The 21860-nt window shown below is 46.1% G+C and overlaps 1 protein-coding gene across 1 annotated transcript in view; it reads left to right on the forward strand.

The window, feature by feature from the left end:
* CELF4 (CUGBP Elav-like family member 4) overlaps positions 1 to 10977 on the forward strand; it is a 712336-nt gene extending 701359 nt beyond the window's left edge. Inside the window, exon 14 of the mRNA XM_064736690.1 lies at positions 10568 to 10977. The gene's annotated coding sequence lies outside the window, so the exon portion shown is untranslated. The remainder of the gene's footprint in view (positions 1 to 10567) is intronic.
* The last annotated feature ends 10883 nt before the right edge of the window (positions 10978 to 21860 follow it).

The following is a 21860-nucleotide window of genomic DNA, read 5'->3' on the forward strand; positions in this document are numbered from 1 at the left end:
GAGGTTCAAAAGTGACTGCATGTCTGATGCTGGCTCCTCTCTCTAGTTTGTAGCTGCTAAGTCACATTACATTAAACAAAAGGGTTTTTTAAAGGTCAAACATTCATCTTTCATCAGTGTGCTCCTTGGTACCACTGTGATTATAGTAAACTTGAATCCTATATCCATGAGTAGTTCAAGCCAATCTTTGGTACAAGAACAGGACATGGTTTGCTGTCATTCTTTGGGGAGTTCCATGAGGACACTTCAACCAATTAGGTTGAGGACACCTCAACCAACCATTTTCATGTCCCTGAGAAAGCAGTTCATACCCTCCTGGAGTCACTTTTCCATATCAGCATTTCTTGACACAGGCACTGAGCCACTCATCTTTTGCACACATAAGGTGAAACAATTCCTCCTCCCACCTCCATCCCATTCCTACTACAGGCAGATGTCCATTAGAAAACTTTATTTTATTAGAGGAAAATATGGGCTTCGAACAAGGCTTCAGAGTTCTGCCTGTTTTCCCTTTCTATAACAAATATCAACATAATGTTTGGAAATGTCCTTGCAAAGCAAGGTCAGGATTCTCCAACATTTCAGTTTTCAACAGCACATTTCTCCCAGTCCCAAATGTGACCTGGGGGCAGCGACTGTCCCATAGGTGTAGAACCATGAAAGGTGTTTGTGATCCCAGAAATAACTCACACATCCCAGGGGGATTGGCAGATGGGGAAACTAATCAGCAGGGACTTCAGTGCAACACTGTGCAAGATTTTGCTCTGCACCACCTGGAGAGGGGAGCTGCTGATGCTCCTCCTTAGTGATGCCCCTTAGAAAAGCTCATTTGAAACAGCCTGACTTGTCCTGCCAGTCCAGAGCCAGTGAAATGGGAATAGGCTGCAAACTCAAGGCAGCCCCCTGCTGAGCCTGAAAATGTCTTCTGGAATAGCATTGCTGTCTACTTGTTGAGGAAATCAGTTCTTAAAGCAGTTTTCAATACCACAGCTTCTCTCTCACTACAGCAAACACATTAGAGCAAACACAACCCCAAAAACCACTCAGAAGGTTCCAAATCAGAGCCCTTGTGTTTCATTTATTAAGGGTATGAGGTCACTCATAGAATGATGGAATTGTTTGAGTTGGGAGGAACATTTAAAGGTCATCTTGTCCAACCCCTTTGCAATGAGCAGGGGCAGGATCAGGTTGCTCAGAACCTCATCCCTCTGCACACTTGCCCTCACCATTGTGCAAGCTTCTTGTTAACACTCACACAACCTGAAACTTTCCCCACATTTCCTCTGAGGAGCCTCTGTAACATCAGCACTGGTAAACACACAACAAATGCTGGGGGGAAGAAACACCCTCAAAGCAAACATCCTCTCACATGGCATTCATGAGCTATCCTGAATTCTGGGTCTCAGTCTGGTAAGTTCTGAACTTGGCATGGACCTCCTCCAGCAAGAAAGATGAGGGAAGGTGTTTGCTTGCACAGGTGTAGGTAAGCACATGCCCTCCCCTGTAAGCAACAGCCTTGCAGGGCACAGCACATTCACTTGAGACACAAGAAGGTTCAAATTCTTCCCCATCCAGATGAAGTTTGCCTCTGAGACTCCTGTGACAAAGAAGATGGCCCTGATTATAAAATGGTAGGTCAGTCCAGGGAGGTGTTCACAACTCCTCCTTTATTTAGAAATCCACTCATCTTGTTTAGAAAGGTGGAAATAGAAATGGCAAGAGGAAGTGGGTGACTCTATAACCTCTCCTAGGAGACCCAAGCTCCTAACACCACTCCTGAATATGATATACATTGAACAGGACACTGGCTCTCACCTTGGTACTCCTTAGCCTGCCCCTCATGGCATTTTCCTGGAGTGTGCTCATTGCTGGGTTGCACTTATTGCTTTCAGCACTCACAAAGAAAAGTACAAACATGCAGGTTGCACTCAGCTGGTGAGTGGGTAGGTAAACTCTCCCCAGTGGGGAACCTCAGCCTGACATCCCAAAAATGGGTGCCTGACTGCCCCCCAGAGAGAGAGGCCCTAAATTTCTCCTCACCCTTTGAGGCAGATCCCATCACATACTTTATTTTCTTCCACAGACAGCACTGAGAATGCAAGTGCCTAATTCAGTGTGGTGAGTCCTACCAGATAGCAAAACACCCACAAATTAGGCATCATGACTGTGATGCCTCCTTTGTGATTCCCTCCTACAGAGGATGAGAGATGATTCCGCTTCAGCGAGCTACAGAGCAGGCTCCAAAACTGGAACAGTTGTCAGAATGCATATTGTACACAGATCCTCCTACCAACTCCTACAAGAAACGATTACCTTCTTTCAGCTAGAACAAAGAGCTATTAAGTGAGACAATGGGCCTAGCAGCATTGGTGAACCATCTGTCATCAAGCGTTAGACATTAGCAATGTCTTTTTTAAGCCAAGCCAATAGAAGCCCCCAGCCACTGTTACAATGGCACACAGGCACAGATGAAAAGTGTCAGCCCAACTTACCCTTGTTTTAACTGCTCAGCTGCTGCTGCTTCCTGTAGCAACCCTAGCACACGCAGGAAAACACAGATTTCTCACAATAACCACCACGCTGCACTTTGCACCACAGGTCACACAAGTGCAGCAGGCTTGGGCCGCTCTGGGGCACAGGCTGATTTGTTTGGAGGGCTGGCAAGCAGGAGACTGATACGAGACACTTTCCCTTCCAGACCCAACTCTCCTAACTCCACGGGACAGCTATCCCAAACACCTCTAATTGTGTTCCAGAGCCCAAATGCCAAAGGGTCTGAGTCCCTGTGCACAACTCTGGTAGCTGATGAGCAGCAAGCAGCCAAGTGTAGTATAAGAGATTAAACATGACGTTGAGACTGGGACATTGAAAACTGAGAGCAGGCTGACCGTATGTGTGGGAACAGTCATCAGGCTCCTCTGCCCAGCCTCTGCATCCCACTCACTCAAAAATCCTGTTCTGTTCTGGTTGTACAGAACAACCTGAGCCAAACCGGGATAAAGAGATAGAGAGCTACCTGGCTGTGCGGATTAAGCTCTGTAGCTTTAGCAGGAGTTGTCCTGTACCTGGCTTATTTACACCTATCAGTTTCCAGCCTAAAAGCCTGACCTTAAAGCTTTACTAAGTATTTTCTCTCTTTGATTGCCAAGCTTTTGCAGTGCTGGGAGGGGGCTGAGTTTGAGTGAAATACTGGACATCTTAGGTGTTTTATTTTTTCTAGAAGTAAGGAATCCACATAAAGCAACATGTTTTCCTGAATGAATTACAGCTCAAATCCAGTTTAACCAGAGACTGGGGAATTTTTCCTTCCATGGAGGGATGGATACAACCAAATGCCAAATTTTAGGACAGGTTTTCACACATTAGATTTAAGGGAGCATTTCCTTCCCACAAACCACAAACAATGAAGAACAGCAGGTGAAGGTCTGCAGATGAAGCAAGAGGACAAACCTGGCCTGACTGGACAATGCTTTGCCTCTACCCAGATCTGGTGAAGTCTTTGGTGGTCCTGGAACAGCAGGGTCTCTATCACTGCTCACAAGCCCAGCTGATGCCTTTTTTAGTTGCACTTTCAGCTGGGGACCCAGGAAAAGAGTGACATGTCACTCCCAGTGGTTGCTCCTCCAGGGCCTGAGCACATAGAGCTACCTTGCCTGTCCCAGAGGTGACAAGCCAATGGTGATGGCCGAGCCTTACACCTGGCTAAATTAGGAAACGGCTTCCATGCAGATGGAAACCAGTAAATCTCATTGGGGAGGTGTGGACTGAGACAGGCCAAGTGAAGCAGGAAGTGAAACAGATTAGCCATGGCTTGCACTCACTGTTTGAAACAGCTTCAGAGAGGGCACACGTGGCTGGGAATGCATGCAGGAGAGAAGTGCTGGTGCTCCTGGGCACCCTGGGCCGAGCAGCAGTGACTGGCAAACAGGCTGGAGGTGTGTTAAGGCCAAGAGGTGAGAGATTCACAGGAAAGCAGGATCCAAGGGGTTTCAATCCAGCTTCTCCCACTCTCTAAAAATATAAATTCAAAGAGAAATATAGAAGAGGGACAAAACTGGAATTTGAGCAAGAGGGACAGGTGTTGGTGAGCATCACATGGCAAGAACAGAAATGGTATGGATCAGAGGCTTTCAGATCTTCAGTCATTTCACTGCATGAGCAATGTACAATGTGACTGGAGGGGAGACTGAGTGAATCTGGGGTCATTGTGCAGCACTGCACATGCTAAACAGATCACTGGGTTCTTGCATGACCTGCCCTGGTCCTGTAAAATGGCACCATTGTGATGGTGGCTGGAAACACCCATGAAGAAGGCACACTGCTCCACAAATTCTTCCAGTGGCTGGTCTTTTACAAAGCTCCTCCCATGTCATTCCAACTGGGGTTGTGAAAACATTCAACAATGGCCTCTTTCTGCAGCAAAATGAGTTAATGGGGACATTTACAGCTGCTTTCAGTGAACACCTTACAAAAGTCAACAAGAAACTGCAATTTTAGTGTGTCAAAGGAGCCAGAATATCAAAATGTCCCAACATGCCCATCTTTTACCCAATAAAATCCATGGCCTGTGTGACAAGCTGTAATAGACAAACAGCAATGCTCTGTCATTCTTCTGTGCAAAAACACCTTTAGCCCTTTGCCTTATCAGGCCTAAAGTCATTTCCTTGGCAATAAGATCAACAGAAACCTCTGCATTTTTCTTCCAACAGTTAAATTATTTATGAGCTTTGAAAATAATCCCACTTTGTCTTCTAACCCCAGTTTTGCATATATATATATCGACCCCTGTGAATTCTTCAGCTAAAATATGCATTCATTACAAAAGCATTTCAGGGTATTTTTTTCTTTCCTCTTTATCTACTTGTTTGAATATGTTGTAAACTTGATTAATGTTGCCTTCTAATCTCTTTCTTTCTAGAGAGAACACCTGGAGCTCTTTTAACCTACCTCAAATAAAAAATAAAACCCAAGAGACAAACAACCCAAGTGGCAATGTCACACTTCCACAACCCTTTCCTTTCCCTGGCCATGGATTTCTCCTCTTCTAAGAGGGTGGACACACAGGAAAACTTGTGTCAATGACCCTACAGGGCCATGGGCTTCTTCTAAAGCCCCTTTCCTTATGCTCCTAATAACCTGCTTAGTTTCAAGCCTCTCTCAGGCTGGAATAGTTTGGGGAGATTTATGACAGCAATTCTTCTGGTTCCTTTCACAATGTGTTTTCCGCTATTCTCATCTATTGCTCTGCCAACATGCATCATTTATTTAATACCAGTCACTAGCCACATTAAGCTTTTTGCTTTTTTTCCTTTTTTTTTTCCTTTTTTTTTTTTTTGTGGAGGACATTCCCCCCCATACCTGGAGAAATCGTGCAGGTAAATAACATCTGAGCCAAGAGTCTTGGACCTGCCTTTTCTGCCTCCATCCACAGCTTTCCAGGGGTATCAATCATCCCCGAACTAGGATTCTTCTCAGTTTAATTATGCTAATATCACCATAATTTCATTCTCGTTAACAGCAATTGAGTTTCAGTCTCTGCAGATGGTGGAGCTGGACAGTTACCAAGCCACATGCCATCTTGAGGGGAGGTTATGGACCAGTGCTTAGCCTGTGGCAGCGCTGCTCAGCACCGTTTCTGGGTTGCATCACTTCACTTTACCCATTTGTGAAATGGCATATGCCTTTGCCTCATACTGGTTTTGAGATTTACAAAGGACACTTCCAAAAATAGAGAGTCCACTGCCCAGCTCATTCTTGTTACAATGCAACCCTGCCTGCTTTGAAAATTTCAGGACAGACACTCCTCACAAGGAGCCTCAGGAGAAGACAAAGGAGAACAAGTACAAGGTACACCAGGAGAAGTTTGTTCTCAACATAGGAAAGAAATTTTTTACAGTGAAAACTATCACTAGAACAACCTCCCCAGGGATGTTGTAGAGTCTCCATCACTGGAGGTTTTCAACATGCCATTGTATTCTACTGGATGCTAGATAATCTCATCCAAGATCCCTTTCCCATTAAAATTTGGACCACATGAACTTTCTAAGTCTCTTCCAACATGGGATAATTCATGAGTCTGTGGTCCTGTGGTTGTTGCAGGTGTGCACAGGTGTGTGGGTATGTTACCACGATAGACACCAACCCTCTGAACCACCCCATGAGAGCAGCTGTAGTCCCCAAATCATGGCAGTGCTGATGGGAAGGACCTCTGTGGTTTTCTCCTCCAGCCTCCCACTGAAATCAGGCTGGGCCTTCTGGGTGTGTGCCTTGTTATTCTCACAGAATAAAGCTATTAAAGGCTGCACAGGTAAATTTGTATGGCCACAATCAGACCTGTGCTGTGGGAATGGCACCAGTGCAGCCCCTCTGCTCACCATTGTCCAGCCTGGTGGATGGACCAGGGTTTGCTGCATCTCCTTTCTGGGCTGGGTTTCTCTTCGAGGAGAACCAGTGTGGGTTGGGTGAGTGGTGAGCACAAAACCAGTCATTACCAGTGAAATATTGGGGTATGCAGAGGGACCAGGACCTCAGTGCACATTATGAGGAACTATTCTGCCCCACGCAGCAGCTCCAGTTCCACCCAGTGGAGAATATTTGGTTTCCCAGGGATAATCCATCACTGCCTTTCCTCACCAGGACTGGTCCGCCATCTGTGAGGTACCAACACATCCCAGACACAATCCTCAGCTCCAAGCTAAGGGAAATCCCACTGCTCCCTGGCTGACAGGCAGAGGAAACTTCAGCTTAAACCTGGCTACAAATCAGAAATCAATACTGCATAAACCAAACTGCACCAGTTCTGCAGGAAAGGCCTGACATTGTGACTGAAAGTGTGATGGATGATTTTTACATGGATTTCATATTTAGGTTGTTGGGTTTTTTAATCCAAGTACAGTCTAGTAAGGCAAATAGAAATTATGATGGACTATTGAAGCTTTCTGGTCTGAGGAACATATTAAAATCTCTTCAGGAGATGATATCTGACCAGCTTCTTATGCAACTGTTGCCTCCTCCTGCTCCATTTGACAGCTGACCTTCCTGATAATCAAAGTAAGACACAGATGGCAGCTGCACAGCCGAGGTAAACATGAAATGGTCTCTGTGACAGCCCAGAAGAGTCATTGTTTTCTCATCCCTAAATCAGATGGCATCTAGGATCCCAGCCAGACCCATCTTCCCCCAAGCATTAAAAGCACACAATGAATGAAGAGGCACCGTAGTCAAAAGGGTAAGAAACAGCCTCAGTAAGATTTTGTCTTGCACTTCAGGTCTTGAGATACTTTTAGGATATACTTTTATTCCATGGCAAGGACTTTGTTTTTCTTTAATTATTTCATAGGTTGGTGGGGGATTAATTACAACATGAGAGAGAGTCACTTTTTAAGGGCAAAAGGTTTTGAATTCTGCTTGCTTGATCAGGATGACAACAGTATTTATGCTGATGGCCAAAAAGGGCATTTCTGACTCCAATTCCATTTCCAGAAAACATTAACTTTGCCTCACGGTGCATTATTTGAACCAGCACACGTCGCCAGCGGTTGAATAAGACAGTTCCTCCACACTCCACGACAGAGTACCGACACTTACTAAATTATGCTGTTAAATACTGTAGTATGGCCATAAAATACAATGAAGGCCCGTGGAAGGGTGCCAGCCCCTTTCTGAGGGAGAGAGAGAGAGAGCTTTTGGAACCCTGCCTGTGGCCCGTAATTTTCACTTCCTCCTACTACAGCCTGAAGTGACATGAAAGGACTTGTAAAGTCAAGTCCAGGAGGCTGGTGGGGATTTGAAGGAGTGAAGATGAAGTTAGAACATCGTTGGTAGCATTTGACCTACTTGAACTTTGCTGTGAAAGAAGGAAGGAGCCAAATCTCCCACACACCTCTACAGCAGACCATACTGAAGGAAAGGGAAAAAAAAAAGAAAAAAAAAATAATTCCAGCCTGCAAAATCTACATTTTTCAGCTCAGAGAGGGGCACAATATTGAAAACATATAAACTTCGAATGGAGAAAACTGTTCAGTCATAAGCAGCAAAACTTGGCAGAAAAGTTTCTGGCTAGCAAGATATTTCAGTGTTTCATGGGAGATGGCACTTTGTGAAGGAAAAGAACCAATGGCACAGGATGGGAGGATGGAAGAATTGCTTACACACACTGAGTCTTGTCAAGTGCTGCAGCAATTCACATGGACCTTGACATGTGAAGTCCAATAATGACTTAATGGAAGTCCAACCAAAAATGAAGTCCTTTAAGTCCAGCAAGCTCAAAATTTTATGCTTTTTGTTATTAGTGATTACAAAGGAGTTGAAGGATAGAGAAGGAGTCAGGATGGACCTTTGTGAAAAATATTTCAGCAGGAAAGATTTGTCCTTCTCCAGTGGTCATAATCTGACTTGTCACACTCTGTGTGTGCTTAAAACCCTTCAGTGCAGGAACACAGACAAAATGGTGTTTCCCACTAGGCTTAAAATCAAGCTGAGGAACAGCAACAAAAACAAAAGCAACACATGACAACTATTCAGGTCAGCTCAGTGACAGTGCCTAGCAGACCACACACACAATGTTCTGCCCTCCTGTTTACTACCACAGTCCTACAGAGGTTTCTCAGCCCATCAGAGGAAAGCTGAAAATAATAATGAGGTGGAGATGGGTGAGCAGAATTCCACAGAAATTTTTGTCTTTTATGTTGACACATACCTTGATCTATTTCTTATATCCCCTCACCTACAAACACACACAAATCTAGCAAACAACTCAGCCTAAAATGTGTGCCCTCAGTTGTCTTGCACATAAGCTTTCATTAGATGGTCAAAACTGGAAAGCAGCAGAATTTTCAGAGCAGCAGTGTTTGAACAGAGACAGACTTGGATTTACCCAAACCACCCTATGTTCATTTTCTAGGCTGGGTGTCCACTGGAGGTGAATCTTTGTTACACACTGTCTCTGGAACAGACCCGAGCTTGAGGCATGGTTTTCAAATTCATTAAAAATTCACAACAGCTCTGGTGGCTGCAGAAAACCTTCACAAGGTTCCTAGGGATACCTCTGTCAGCAAAACTCAGAGCTACCTTATTCCACACAACCTGCTTCTCAAAGCCCTGTCCAGCCCAGGCACACGTGGACAGTGACTGCCAGCAGCACTTCTTAGTGAAATGATTTGAAAGAAGGGGTTAAGCCCAGAGAGACAGAACAGCCTGGAGAGCTCCTGCCCAGCACCAGGAAGTGCTTTGCCTGAATTTCAGGATGTCTGACACCATCACAAAGCACACATGTACCAGACAAGGGAACACCATCAGCTTCCAGAGAGTGCAGCCTCCAAGGAGTGGACCTGAAATGCAGGAAGCAGCATTAAGGAAAATATTAATGACCCTTGTCACCCAAAATAAAGTCTATCTCAAAGAAAATTCCCCGTGCCAAAAGCAAAAGACTCGCTTTTCCACCCCACCCCACCACACTCCACCCCTCTTAAGTTTTTCCTCATCTCCACTGCACTTTGCATTTTGGAGCAAAATTCTCAGTGCAGTTGGTCACAGCAGTTCAGCTGGGGACAGGGATGAGTATCAGGAGTGGAACAAGATACACAGAAGGGTCCCTTCTACATTTTCAGAGACACAGACTGTATTTTCCCCTTTCCCTTGGGCTCTGTCACTTCACTTTCCACTCCCACAAGCAGTGCTTGGAGAGCAAGGAAAGTGGGGGAGAGGTGTGAGAAAGCTGAGCCATCTGCCTGGAGGAGAACAGGGATGCAGGCACTGGCAGATGAGCCCTGCAGGCACTGCCACGGTGTGCTCAGGTCCTACCACGTGCTTCTGCATCCTCAGCCCCTGCCATGGGCACCATCACACACGGGGGAGATGCAGGGGAGTCTGGAGCACACACCAAGGAAAATTGATGGGATGCCAGACTTCCAGAGACAGGCAGAGGTTCCCCCCTCTGCTGCAGGAATGAAGGGCTGGTAATAAACTGTGGGGATAAATGGCAGCAGCTCCCCTCACTGCCTCTGTGTGCTCCCTGAGGAGGTGTTGGGCCATGGCAGAGGGAGGGATTTAGTGAACGGCCTCTGTGACAGCAGGCATCAAAATCACCCCCAGTGCCAGCTGTCCTCACACAGGACTGGTCCTGCTCCATGGGTCCCCTGCCTGTAGGATGTCATTTTGTCGCTCGGCCTCATACTTCCCAACGTGACAAATTCCTTTTCAAGCAAAAGTCTTTTCTCCACCTCCTCCCCCCCATTATAAATATATGAGAAAAAACAAGCAAACCAACAATGACCAGACAACCAGCTCTTGACATAAACCCTTTTGGCTCAGTTTTTTTGATAAATACTAGTGTTTCTTTATCCTTCACATTTCACTCTTCTCCACAAACTCTGAGCAAGAGTTTCAGGCAGACCTCAGCTCTTGAGGCTTCTCCATGAAGCTCCTTGGGAGAAGCCAATGTGCAGAATCTGGGCAGGGAACTCTCCCTCCCTCTGCTTGTGGAGAGTGGACAAGACATGGAGAGAGCATGTGCCCAGGACGCTGCAGCATGGTTTGTCTGTAGATATTCTGTTTTATTTCATTGCAGGCATCACTTCAGTCGTTGTTATAGTGGAAATGGTCCCATCTAGCTGCCAATACCAACATCTGAGCCCGAGATCATCACTGTTTGGGTGAGCAGAGCTCTAGCCATCTGACCTGACTGCATCATCAGATTGCATGCACAAACCTGTGACAGAGACCAGCACCGAGCTCCAAAGCCCAAACCTTCTCTCCCTCCTTGAGTGCTGCAGCCATGAGTCTGCTCCTTTCTGCTCTTCTTGGCTGCAGGCTGAGATGCAACACTGAACTGAACTGCCCACCTGAACTGACCCTTTCTCAGAGGCTTTGGTACCAAGGCGTGTGAAACTGCATCCAGGTGCTTCCCTCCACATGCCAGCGTTGGCAGAAAAGCAGAGGGGAGCCAGAACACAGAAGGATACAGAGGGGAAAGGAAAGCTTCTGGCTTTGGGGGCTTGACAGAGTTTCTCAGACCCAGATGGATCCTGTCAGCAGTTTTGGATACTGAGGTTCAGACCAGGCTTGCAGACTCAGCCTCACAGAAGAAGGAAGGACAGTTTTGCTGTATCTCACCTGTATCTACGTTCTGGGTAGTGAATGAAGGAAACACCTAAATTCCTGTCCAGCCAGCTGCTTTTCAAGGTTTGAGAGAGACAACATTTGCTGAACCTGTCAGATAGGAAAATAAAGCACCCTCTCAGATGGCTGGCTAGCAAATGCCACTGCCCCCACCAGGCCACCAGCTACCTAAAATACAGTTGCAAGCCCGGTGCCTAAGCCAGGCACACCTGCTAATGTTCAACTTTTGTATTTTAACCTCAAGAGAAGCTCTTGTTATGGTGAAATATATGGGGCAGCAGACCATGGCAGCAGAGCTAAAGCCCATAGATCACAGAGTTAAATATTCTGCTGTGGGCTGAAAGTGAGAGCACACAGTTTCAGCCCATGTGTTGGTGGAAGTTATGAGCACGCGAGAAAAGGAGATTTATAATGAGAACGGCAATTCAACCTCAATTATAGTGCACGACTGTCTGCACACTATAAACTGAAGGTTTAATAATGAGGCAAGAAGGCTGAAGGAGAGAATTTCATTGTGTCTGTTTCACAGCCTGGAATTCTTACTAAATTCATCAGATTACTTGAGTTCTCCTGACAACTGTAGCAGTATAACTAATTTTAAAGGGGTTTATTGTATATTCAGACTGCAGCAGAAGATACGGGCAGAGAAAACCCCATAGCAAAAGAGAGCTCCAGATTGAGGACTATAATGTATATGAGATTTGAAAGAAGTAAGTGCTAAAAGATGTAGACAGCAGTTTTTCAGGGTCCTTAACCTTGATGAATAAATGAATAAAATCCCTTAAAAAATTGCAGTGTTTCTTTCAAGTGGTTTCCAGCATGTTAATGATCAAGAGAAGCTGAGAAAATTGCTGGGAAAGGAGATGACTTTCCTCAATATGCTTTTACCACAGAGACTATGAGACAGACATGAATTGTAAGCAAATAATACGCAAAATATGACAGAGAGAGCAGAACAGAGGCTCTTTATCTGCCCATAATGCATTTGCATACAGATGTGTTGACTGCAAGACGTTGTGATGCTGCCAAATCAAAGCTTTAATGGAGACTTGGAGCCTTCCAGTTCTGCCCTATTCAGGTACTTAGACAGGACTCCCCTGTATTGTGTTTACCTTACCACACCAAAAGAAAGAAAAGTTCCTAATTTGAAAAGGGACACAGAGAATACACAAAAGGCTTTATCCACCACCACAAGCATCCCACTCACCATGTACAACACCCCTACAGCTAATAATGAAGACAAAGGGGCCAGAATAGCCCACTCCTCTAATTTCTTATCACCAAAATCACCTAAGTATGGTAGAAAAATTTCAAGCCACACCAGTAGAATGCACTACAGAAAAGGGGCATCTCCCCACCTTCTGCCACATGGGAAGGGAATGTCCTGGCATGGCCTTGCCCAAGGAACTGGGGGAAGGTGTAACTGAGGCAGGGAGCATCAGGCACTGATGGGCAACTTGTCTGCTAAAAAATATCCCAGATTTAAAAAGCCGTAAAATGGCAAAGGATAAAGGGGTGCTGAAGGCTAAAATTCTGAAGGTATCATCTCCAGCTGGGTTTTCACCCCTCTGTTTGCTGTCTGACAGCGCTTGAAGACAATGCTCTTGTCTCTCCCTGTCTTTGAACTCTCCCCAGCCCAACATCACCCACACACCCCTCTTCTCTCCTGGCCCCACCAACCTCCAGGTAATAATGTAGCTGATTAGATCTTTCATCATTTTTATTGTTATCCACCCGCAGATTAATAAAACAGCGCTCCGGCTGTTTCTGGCTGACCACATTCCCTAATTTATCATAAAGGCTTAGCCTGAAACACTCGTGTCTGACACGTGGGGGGAGCTGCAGCCCCTGCCAGCCCCGCACAGCTGCGGGAGGGCCGTGGTCCACAGCAATTCCCGAATTCTCACCTCGCAGAGCACAAGTTAACGCACCGCAGCCGAGCCGCTAAGGCAAAATTACCAGAGATTGGTACCAGAGTCACAGAGGTGGAAAAATGGGGAGTTAACTCCAGCTCACTGGAGCACACTGCTTCATATCTGTACTGTCTCTTAATATGAGGGAATATGCTCTTAAAGCACTCCAAATTTTCTGTTTAAAGACAGTAATTGCAAGGGTGACTTAACATGGCCTCAGGGACTATCCTGTAAGAATTGGAAGACTTGATCCCTTAAAAGTCAAGCTGGAGGAATCGTGAAACTGACACTGGAGTTCCCACACATCCTTACCTTCTGCTTGTCCCCTCCCCTCCCATCCTCTGCCATATCCCTTCCCTTCCTGCTTTGCCTTCCTCCTCTTCAGGGTACCTGATTTAAACTCAGAAGAAATGCAAAACTCAAATGTCTTGCAGTCCAAAGGAGGATTTTAACCCACAAAATCAAAGGCAAAGACCCCCCAAAATCACACAGAGCTCTACTAAACTAATGGCCTCATTCATTTTTTTGGAGCACATGAGTGGCTAAGTGAAGGTGAATTCTTCAGTGGCCAGTGTTATACTGGGAGCAGCTGTGACCTATTCATTGTTCTACAACCCAAATTAACGGAAAAGTGAAGAACTTCTGTCAGGTAAACATTTCCGTAGGTCTTTTCCTGTTTTAAATGGAACAACAAAAAGAATTTTCAAATTAGAAAAAGAGAAAAGAAAGGTGAAAACCTTTTTGTTAAAGAAAAAAGTGGGAAAATTCTACAGAGCTGATATTGTTTTATAGAAAGATTCCATTTAATGAAAAAAGTCAATTTTCTGATGAGAAGTATTTTCAGGGGATACAATTCAGTCAGGGCTGTCAGCTGTTACTTGCCTTTCAACCACTGACCAAACCAAAGCAATCTTTGTCTTACAGAGCTGGGGTGTCATTTTGGGAAGGGCTGAGTGTAGAAATTAGTGGGGTGAAGGTGCAATAACAAAATCACACAGAGACAAGTCACCATGAGAGAACAGCCCAAAGGCAGAGCATGTGTGAAAACAGCTCCCTCCCAGCCAGGTGAGCCCTGCCTGGCTCCATGCAGGAACCCAAAGATGTCCAACACAGTCCTCTACCAGACCTTACCAAAACCTTTATCTGAGACAGAGCCTCAGACCTCCCAAGTGCAGTGACAGAGAGGGAAACCAGGATGGAGCAGGAAAAAGTCAGATAGGGTATGAACTGCCTGCTCCTTGAACACACATGTCCAGCCGGCTCACATGGCTCTGTGGTGAAGACCAGCATCCTTATCCCCTGCAATGCAAGGCCGTGGAAAACCAGCACGGTTGCTAGTCTCACCAGGAAAAGGTCTGAGCTGAGAACATGAAGGAAAAGCCCAGAGCTGCCAATCCTTTCCAATGAAAAACACTTAAATTATTCTGATATCCAAAATATTCTCCTCACTCTCTGCTATTATGTGTTTGTTTCTTCTCACTTTCATTTTTTGCTATTCCTTTTCCTCCTCATTTTCAGCTGAGCCACCCAAAATTTCTGTGAGCTGAAGAACCAAGACTGATTTCACACGACTCAAGGCCAAGTCCTTTAGTATGTGTGTGTGTCTGTGTGGTTTTGTCTCTGTTTTATTGGAATCCTGTGCTCACCAGGGCCTGTGAAGGGATAACCCATGAACATCAGGGGCAGTTCCACGGACACCCTTCCTCTACACTTTTCTTCACAAAACACACTGGAGCTTAAGAACTTCGATATTTCTTTCTCCTCTACCTAAATCCTCTTCAACGGAGACAAAAGTTAACATTAGAGGGGCACCAGCCAGCTGGAGGGCACATGAAGTACAATTCCATTTACCTTTCCACCTTTCAGAAGCCAGACCTGGGTGACACATATTCCCCTGCTCCTTGTGCCTGATAGTTCATGCATGCTGTCTGACCATCCCTAATCTGGGTTGTTTTATATCCTATGTCACCCTCACCTCTTTCTCCCTTCCTCCCACCAAACCTGAGACAGAAAGCAGCACTTAGAAAGATTATCATAAGCTGTTTTTTGGAACAGAGACCTAAGCAACAAGTCTCTCATGAACAAGTGATGCTTTGCCCAACCAAGTCCAAAGGAAACCCTGGCAAAGTCAGGCTGAAATGGACCAAATGCAGTTTTGCTTAGCTCTCCCAGCCCAGGGAGGACATGGGTCTAATCCCCAGCTCTCAGCCCAGCTCTGCAGTGACAGATGCTGCCTGGAGCTGAAGGAGAAATGATGATGCAGGGTCGTTCCCTTCGCGATGCCGTTCTGTCACCATGGAGGCAGACAGCGTGCTCTCAACAAGTTTATCTGCAAAGTAACATGAAAATTCCTCACAGCAGGAGAGATTTGACAGGACGTGCCGAGCACAGCTTTATAAAAAGGTTTCTTCAAATGCTTCCAAATCCCGTGGATCTTTTTCTTGCTTTATCATCCTTTTCAACATCCTTCTTTCTCTCGCTTTTTCTTTTTTTTAGTGCCTTCACAAGGCACGTTTATCAACATCAAAGCACATTCTCTCACAGCTCAGTTTTTCTCTTCTGAATCCACTTTCGCAAAATCCAAACTACTATTTCTCTCCACACCCAGTGACTTCACCAGAAACAAAACTTGCCTCTGTGCACAAAATCTTCTTCAAATCTGGGCAGAGTTGACTTCCTGAGGCAGGGACTGAGATCCCTTACACAGAGGTGAATTCCTCTGAGACGGAGCATTTGTATTTGATACTCCTCCAGGCAGACTCCACTGTGCGTAAGCTAAATTTTGATGGCTACCCCTCCTCTGAATTTCTCCTACCTCCCAAAGCAAACCAGAGGTTCATGCTGCATTGTCCTCATAGGCTGCATTCAGGATGTTCAGCCCGGACAAACAAGTGCTTTGCTCTGTGCTGCTGTCATCAGAGAGATGCTGGAGGCTTGGTCCTGCCTGCACTGCAATTGCCACGTCCTTTCAGAGCAGTTTCCTGGGCAGCTCAGCCAGCCTACCCACACGACAGGGCAGTGCTGAAATGCTGAAACCTGGGGCTCCCTCCCCACGTAGCCCCCCAGGGCCCCTCAGGATACTCTAGCTTTATCTACACAGCTGATGTGAAGGAAAATTTGGGCCCAAGAACAGGTCTAAGCCTCCAGCCCCACACCCTCAAAGCTATTAAACCTTCTCCTCCTCTCCCTGATTTCTTCCATTTTAAGGAAGAGTTCAGCCGTGTTCTGTCAAGCTCTAGAAATGTGAATGTGTCTACATGGCATAGGTGGGAAAATTTTCAAGGCCCAGACTGGTCTGCAACTGCATTCCAGACCAGATGACTTCACATAGGCCTGCTTTCATTAAAAACACCAAGGCAAGTCCCACAGGATCTTTAAAATCCAAACCTGGATCGCCCGGCAATCCCCACCTAGCAGAGCCTTACATCTCTTCTCCTCAGCACTGGCACTGCCATGGGCACAGTGGCAGCTTCAGAGTGGCTTTCTCCACCTTTTGGCAAATTTCATTTGGCAACTGGCCATGGGAAGGGTGGAAACTGAGTTAAAGGATGTAAAGTCACCCTCCTCAGTGCATAAAGGGCTGTGTGTGTCTCATGGATGGAAACTGAGTTAAAGGATGTGCAGCCACCCTCCTCAGTGCAGAAAGGGCTGCCTGTGTCGGGGTGGGGATGGGAGAAGGTGAAAGGGTAGCTGGAACTGTGAAGTTTGAAGGTGAAAAAAGTCTTTATATCTGGATTAGTGGAGTCCTGGGGCCTTCAAAAATAGTTAAAATTCCCTTTTTTGAGTAATGGAGAAGTAGTTTGCATTGATCTTAAGAATTTGCTTATAGTTTTCCCTGGAGTTCAATGTACTGGGGAGTGCAAAGCTGACACAGCTCAAAAGTTTTATGAACCTCAGGTAACAGCGTGAAAGGAAATTTTAATAAATATTACATTTATTTAAATTTAATTTCTTTCCTTGTTAATAATAAAAGCCAACCTTGGTCTTCTGGGCTTTTCTCATATGCCTGCTTAATACAGCAGCGAAATCGTGGAATTATTTATATTTTAACTTCATTTTCAGTAAATCGTCAATCATTCACCTTTCAAAAGCATTAAATTCAGAGACGAACAGCAGGGGAGAGGGAGACTGAAAAATAAATATTGACTTTCAGGGGTTTGTTTGGGGTTTTTTTAAGAACAGGGTTAGAAATAGAAGCTGTTGTGGGTGATGAGTAAAAGCACAGAAAAAGGAAAAGACCTTTTTGCCTATAGATTTCTCCCCATCATAGTCCTGCAACTCTGTTTCTGCTTTGTTTGCAGGAAGCTACAGCAGTACTTATGGGTAGTGGCCCTTGCTGGCTTAAAGATGCACTTGGCTGAAGATTTTGGGTCGTTTTCTCATTGGGTAAATGATCTTCCTTACCCAGGACACCCACTAGTAGCCATAGATACTGGTATGGTCAGCAGCAGCAGAGATTCCAAGGAAAACCTAAGAAAAGAGGAATGACAGAATTGGGAAATCCGCCAGGACTGCAGTACTGTGACACTTATGCCTTGTGAAGATTCCACAGATTCTTTCTTTCAAATTCAGTATCCCAATCAATGCCTAAAGATAATGGCAGCCTCTTGCTACAGGTGTCTTGCTGTCCCCTGAGACAGAAGGACTCCAGCCATCTGTCCCCTTGGCTGCTCTAGAAACCTTCTGAAGGGTTCTTGTGAGTGACAGCATCTCCTCAATCCCCAAGCAACATCCACCCTCTGCACCAAACTCCCTGGCTATTCCCCCCCTAAACCACCTGAAATCCCAGCCTGTGCAGGCTCAGACACATCAAAGGGGCTAAACACGGCCTGGCAGAGATGTGGAGAGGAGGCAAAGGCCACACATTGTTGTGCTCATTGCTCCCTCAGGGAACACTCAAGTCACAGTCAAAGAGCACAGCAAGGGGAGCCCATCCTTCAATTTGGGCTTCACAGAATTGCAGAATCACAGAATTTCTAGGTTGGAAGAGACCTTTAAGATCATTGAGTCCAACCCATGTTCTAACACCTCAACTAGATCATGGCACCAAGTGCCACATCCAGGCTTTTTTGAATACTTCTAGGGATGGTGACTCCACCACCTCCCTGGGCAGATGATTCCAGTAGAAAAACTTCCTCCTTAATTCTAGTCTGTATCTTCCTTGGCACAGCTTGAGACTGCACCCCAGTGAGCCATCACCTGACAGGCTGGGCTCAACTACAGCCACACAGCCTCGCTTCAAAGGCCTCTGCAGGGGAAATCTCTCCCAAACCCTTTGGCGATTTGTTCCTAGAGACAATGACCAGCACAACAAGTGCCTGGATCCCTCTATTTGTGTTCGGCTTGTGGGCACGGGCCTGTCTTGTGCCCTTCTTTCTCTTGGAGGTTTAAGAGCCCTCTACAGCAGGTGCACACACACAGCAAGCTGCCACTCCAGCTCGCTGATGAGCTGAACAAATTGCTCTCTTGGAAGCATTTTCTCCAGCCCAGATTTGTGTGGGTTTCTGCATCCTCTCCAATTTCTTGTTTTTCTTAACAAAGCACACGTCCCCAGACTGGAGATGGGTTGCTGTTTCTGCTGTCCAACCCCCTCCAAAGGTAAAACGAGTTTCACCAGTCTCCTTTAAGCTGACACCAGCTGGTCCCACCACCATACTGAGAGTACAGGTCCAGACCAAGGCCCTTTCTTTGGGGCCTCTAAATCCCCTTCAGGGACATTGCCTTCTGCACCCTGGGGCTGGCCAGCTGGGAAGCAGCTTGGCAGAGAAGGACCTGGGGGGCCCTGGCGAACACCAAGCTGAGCACGAGCCATCAATGTGCCCCTGTCACAAACAAGGCCACCAGGCCCCTGGGCTGATCCCTGCCAGCAGATAGAGATGGAGAGAGGAGATCCTCCTCCCCTGCCCAGCACAGGTCAGACAGGCCTGGAGTGCTCTGTCCTGCTCTCTGATACCCCACTATCAGTGAACTGCATATCGGAACAAGTCCCACAAAGGGCCACAAAAATTACAAATTAATTGGGGCATCTGATGTGTGAGGGAAAACTGAGAGCTGCATTGGCCAGTGTGTTGAAGACATGGGGACTTTAGGAGGATCTTATCAGTAAGTATAAATACCTGGTGGGTACAAGTAAAGAAGGCAGGTCCAGAATCTTCTCTGTGGTGCCAGGGAAAAGCCAAGGAGCACAAACTGAAATACAAGAAATTCCATTTAAATACATGAAAAAGCTCTTTTTAACTATGATCATGCTAAAACACTGCATGATAAATTCCTAGAGAGGTTGTAGAGTCTCCTCCTTTGGACATATTCAAAACACAACTGGCTGTGGTCCTGAGCAGCCTGCTCTGGCTGCCCCTATTCTGAGCAGAAGGGGTTGGAGCAGATGAACCCCAGGGATGCCTTCCAAACCTCCAGTCTCAGCAATTCTGTGATTCTGATGTTCACCAGCACATATTTCCACCTGTCCTCCTGGTTCCTATTCTCTCTCCTGGTTTGATGCTGTGAAAATATGTGTTCTACATGCCTGGACTGCTGATGTCCTTTACACACATCCTCAAGCCATATTAATCACTCCTCCAAACTTTAGGTTATCTGTACAATTTAGCCAGCAGCGTTGTTTTTATGTATTTCCAGACCATTGATGGAAACATTAATTTGCATCTAAGTTATGACTGCCTTCTCAGGAATGCCATAGGAAAGTGCTCATTAAACAGATTTCCTGCTCATAATTTCTGTCCAAGATCTGTCAGCTACCCATTGCTCAATCCATCAAATATCAGCACATAAAAGAAACACAGATTTCCAGTCCATATAGTCTTTATGTCCTATTTCTCTCCATTTAACAGCAACAGAGACCCAGGAAATGACTGCAAGAACTGCAACACATCCACACCCCCACACATTCTCCACGCTTCTGGCAGCTGCATGTTTAAGGGCAGCAATGGCAACCAAACTGTGGGGTCCTACAGTGAGCAGTGGAACTGAATTACTCTACCTCTTTTAAAGTGGTTTGCATGTTAGCTGTTCACTGTCACAATGAATTTGATTTTATGATTTTATGCCCCAAGAAAAACTACTTCCCCTTTTCTGTTTAAAACTTTTGTGTGGTATTTTCACTGGATATTCTCTCCTTTATGCCACATGGGAAGCCGTGACTCATTTTGCCTTCTTCATGTAATCTCCAGCACTCAAGATTTCATAGCCTTCCATTCAGACCACCTCGTCAGCCTCGCTGCGCCAGACTTATTTCCAGGGAAGAAGTTCTATCATTCCCACTCCCTCCCTGGAGCTGGTGCTAGATGTGTGCAGAAATCCAGGCTGAGCTTTGTCCTCTGCTGCCCTCACACCACGCTGCCCCTGCAGCTCCCATGGCCTGAAACCACCCCTGTCCGGGTGGCATCCAGTCGGGACAACACGTTTCCTTAGGAAGCAGGACATGAACCTCTCTGGTTCACAGGAATCAGAGGCTGGAGCCCTTGCAAGCTTCTGTCCTTTGCACAAAAAGCATTCTCCTTCCTTGCTGCCCTCCCTGGGCAGGCAGGCTGCAGCTCACCGTGCGAGCAAGCACGCAAAAGGGGAAACAAAAATTAGGCAGTGGTTAAGGGAATAGGAGAAGAAAAGCAGATGAACCCCTGGAGTCTGGGGCTGAGCAGCACGAGCAGTCGGAGCCCCTGGAAGCCAGCTCATCCATGCGCACTGCCCTTGCTGCCTCCCTGCTCCCTGGAGGGGGCCTAATAAATTTTACAAAAGAGCAAACAGCTGAAAAATGCTCGTATTTAAAAATATATTGAGAGAATTTGCATGTTGTTCCCTTTTGTGTGGGGATGGCATTTATACACCCGGCATTTCAGCAGCACCGCATCTCAGAGCACTTTACATAGCAATTAATTACACACTGGTAGTGGAGTGACTGTCTACAGGCAAACTCATCAGCCATTATCCACTCAGCAACATCCAGCGTACAGCTGTGAACATTTGCATTAGCAGAAAGTCATCCTGGCTGCCATTAGCAGGGTGCAGGGTGTCAGCACGGGTGAGAGGGGTCGGTTCATCCCTCGCTCCTTCCCAAAAAGCCTTTGACAGCCACCGTCACAGCTTTCACAGCCAGACCTGTGACCCTCCCCTCATTCGACCCCAGGGAGATGCCGTCAGCTCACAGCACGCTGCAGTCCAGATCCTGCACCATAATGTCAGCTGCTCCTACAAGGTGGGAAACACTCTTGGAAGAGAGACTTCTGAGGTAGCACATAAAGGTATGATCACCAAATCTGTAGAGTGGATGGCTTTATGGTAGGAACACTACTGTGGACAGTGTCAGTTTCTATCTCATTTCCTCCATGACACCTCCATGGCGCAGGATTGCTTCAGCACTCCCCAGGTCTCTTCCATAAACCAGTCTGGAAAGACACTGAAGATCTGAAAGACCAATGTCTGATAACTGCTGTGGCCTCAATGCTATTTGGAAGTACTTTACAATGCCAGATTCTCTCCTGAGTCCCCTTTGCCTTTGTTTTACCCATAGCATGGCAAAAACAAAAGCACCACAACCAGGAGACCAGAGGAAACCTGTGGGCAAAGAACATCCCAGGAGTGCACTGACCTTCAGAGGGGACCTGAGGACAAGAGACCAACCAGCAGTACTCACAGAATCCAGAGATATCCTACCTAAAGCATTAAAATAAACTCCTATGCTGTAGCTTTATCACCAGTTGTGAAAATGTCCCTGGACATTAGAACTTGATCTTCTGTATTGTAAGTTGTTAAAACACTACCTGGCATGTTTTTGGCACAATCTAGCTAGGATGCTCCCAAATGATGCCTAGACACAGC

Source organism: Zonotrichia leucophrys, chromosome Z (assembly GCF_028769735.1).
Source record: "Zonotrichia leucophrys gambelii isolate GWCS_2022_RI chromosome Z, RI_Zleu_2.0, whole genome shotgun sequence".
In the NCBI taxonomy this organism is placed as follows: domain Eukaryota; kingdom Metazoa; phylum Chordata; class Aves; order Passeriformes; family Passerellidae; genus Zonotrichia; species Zonotrichia leucophrys.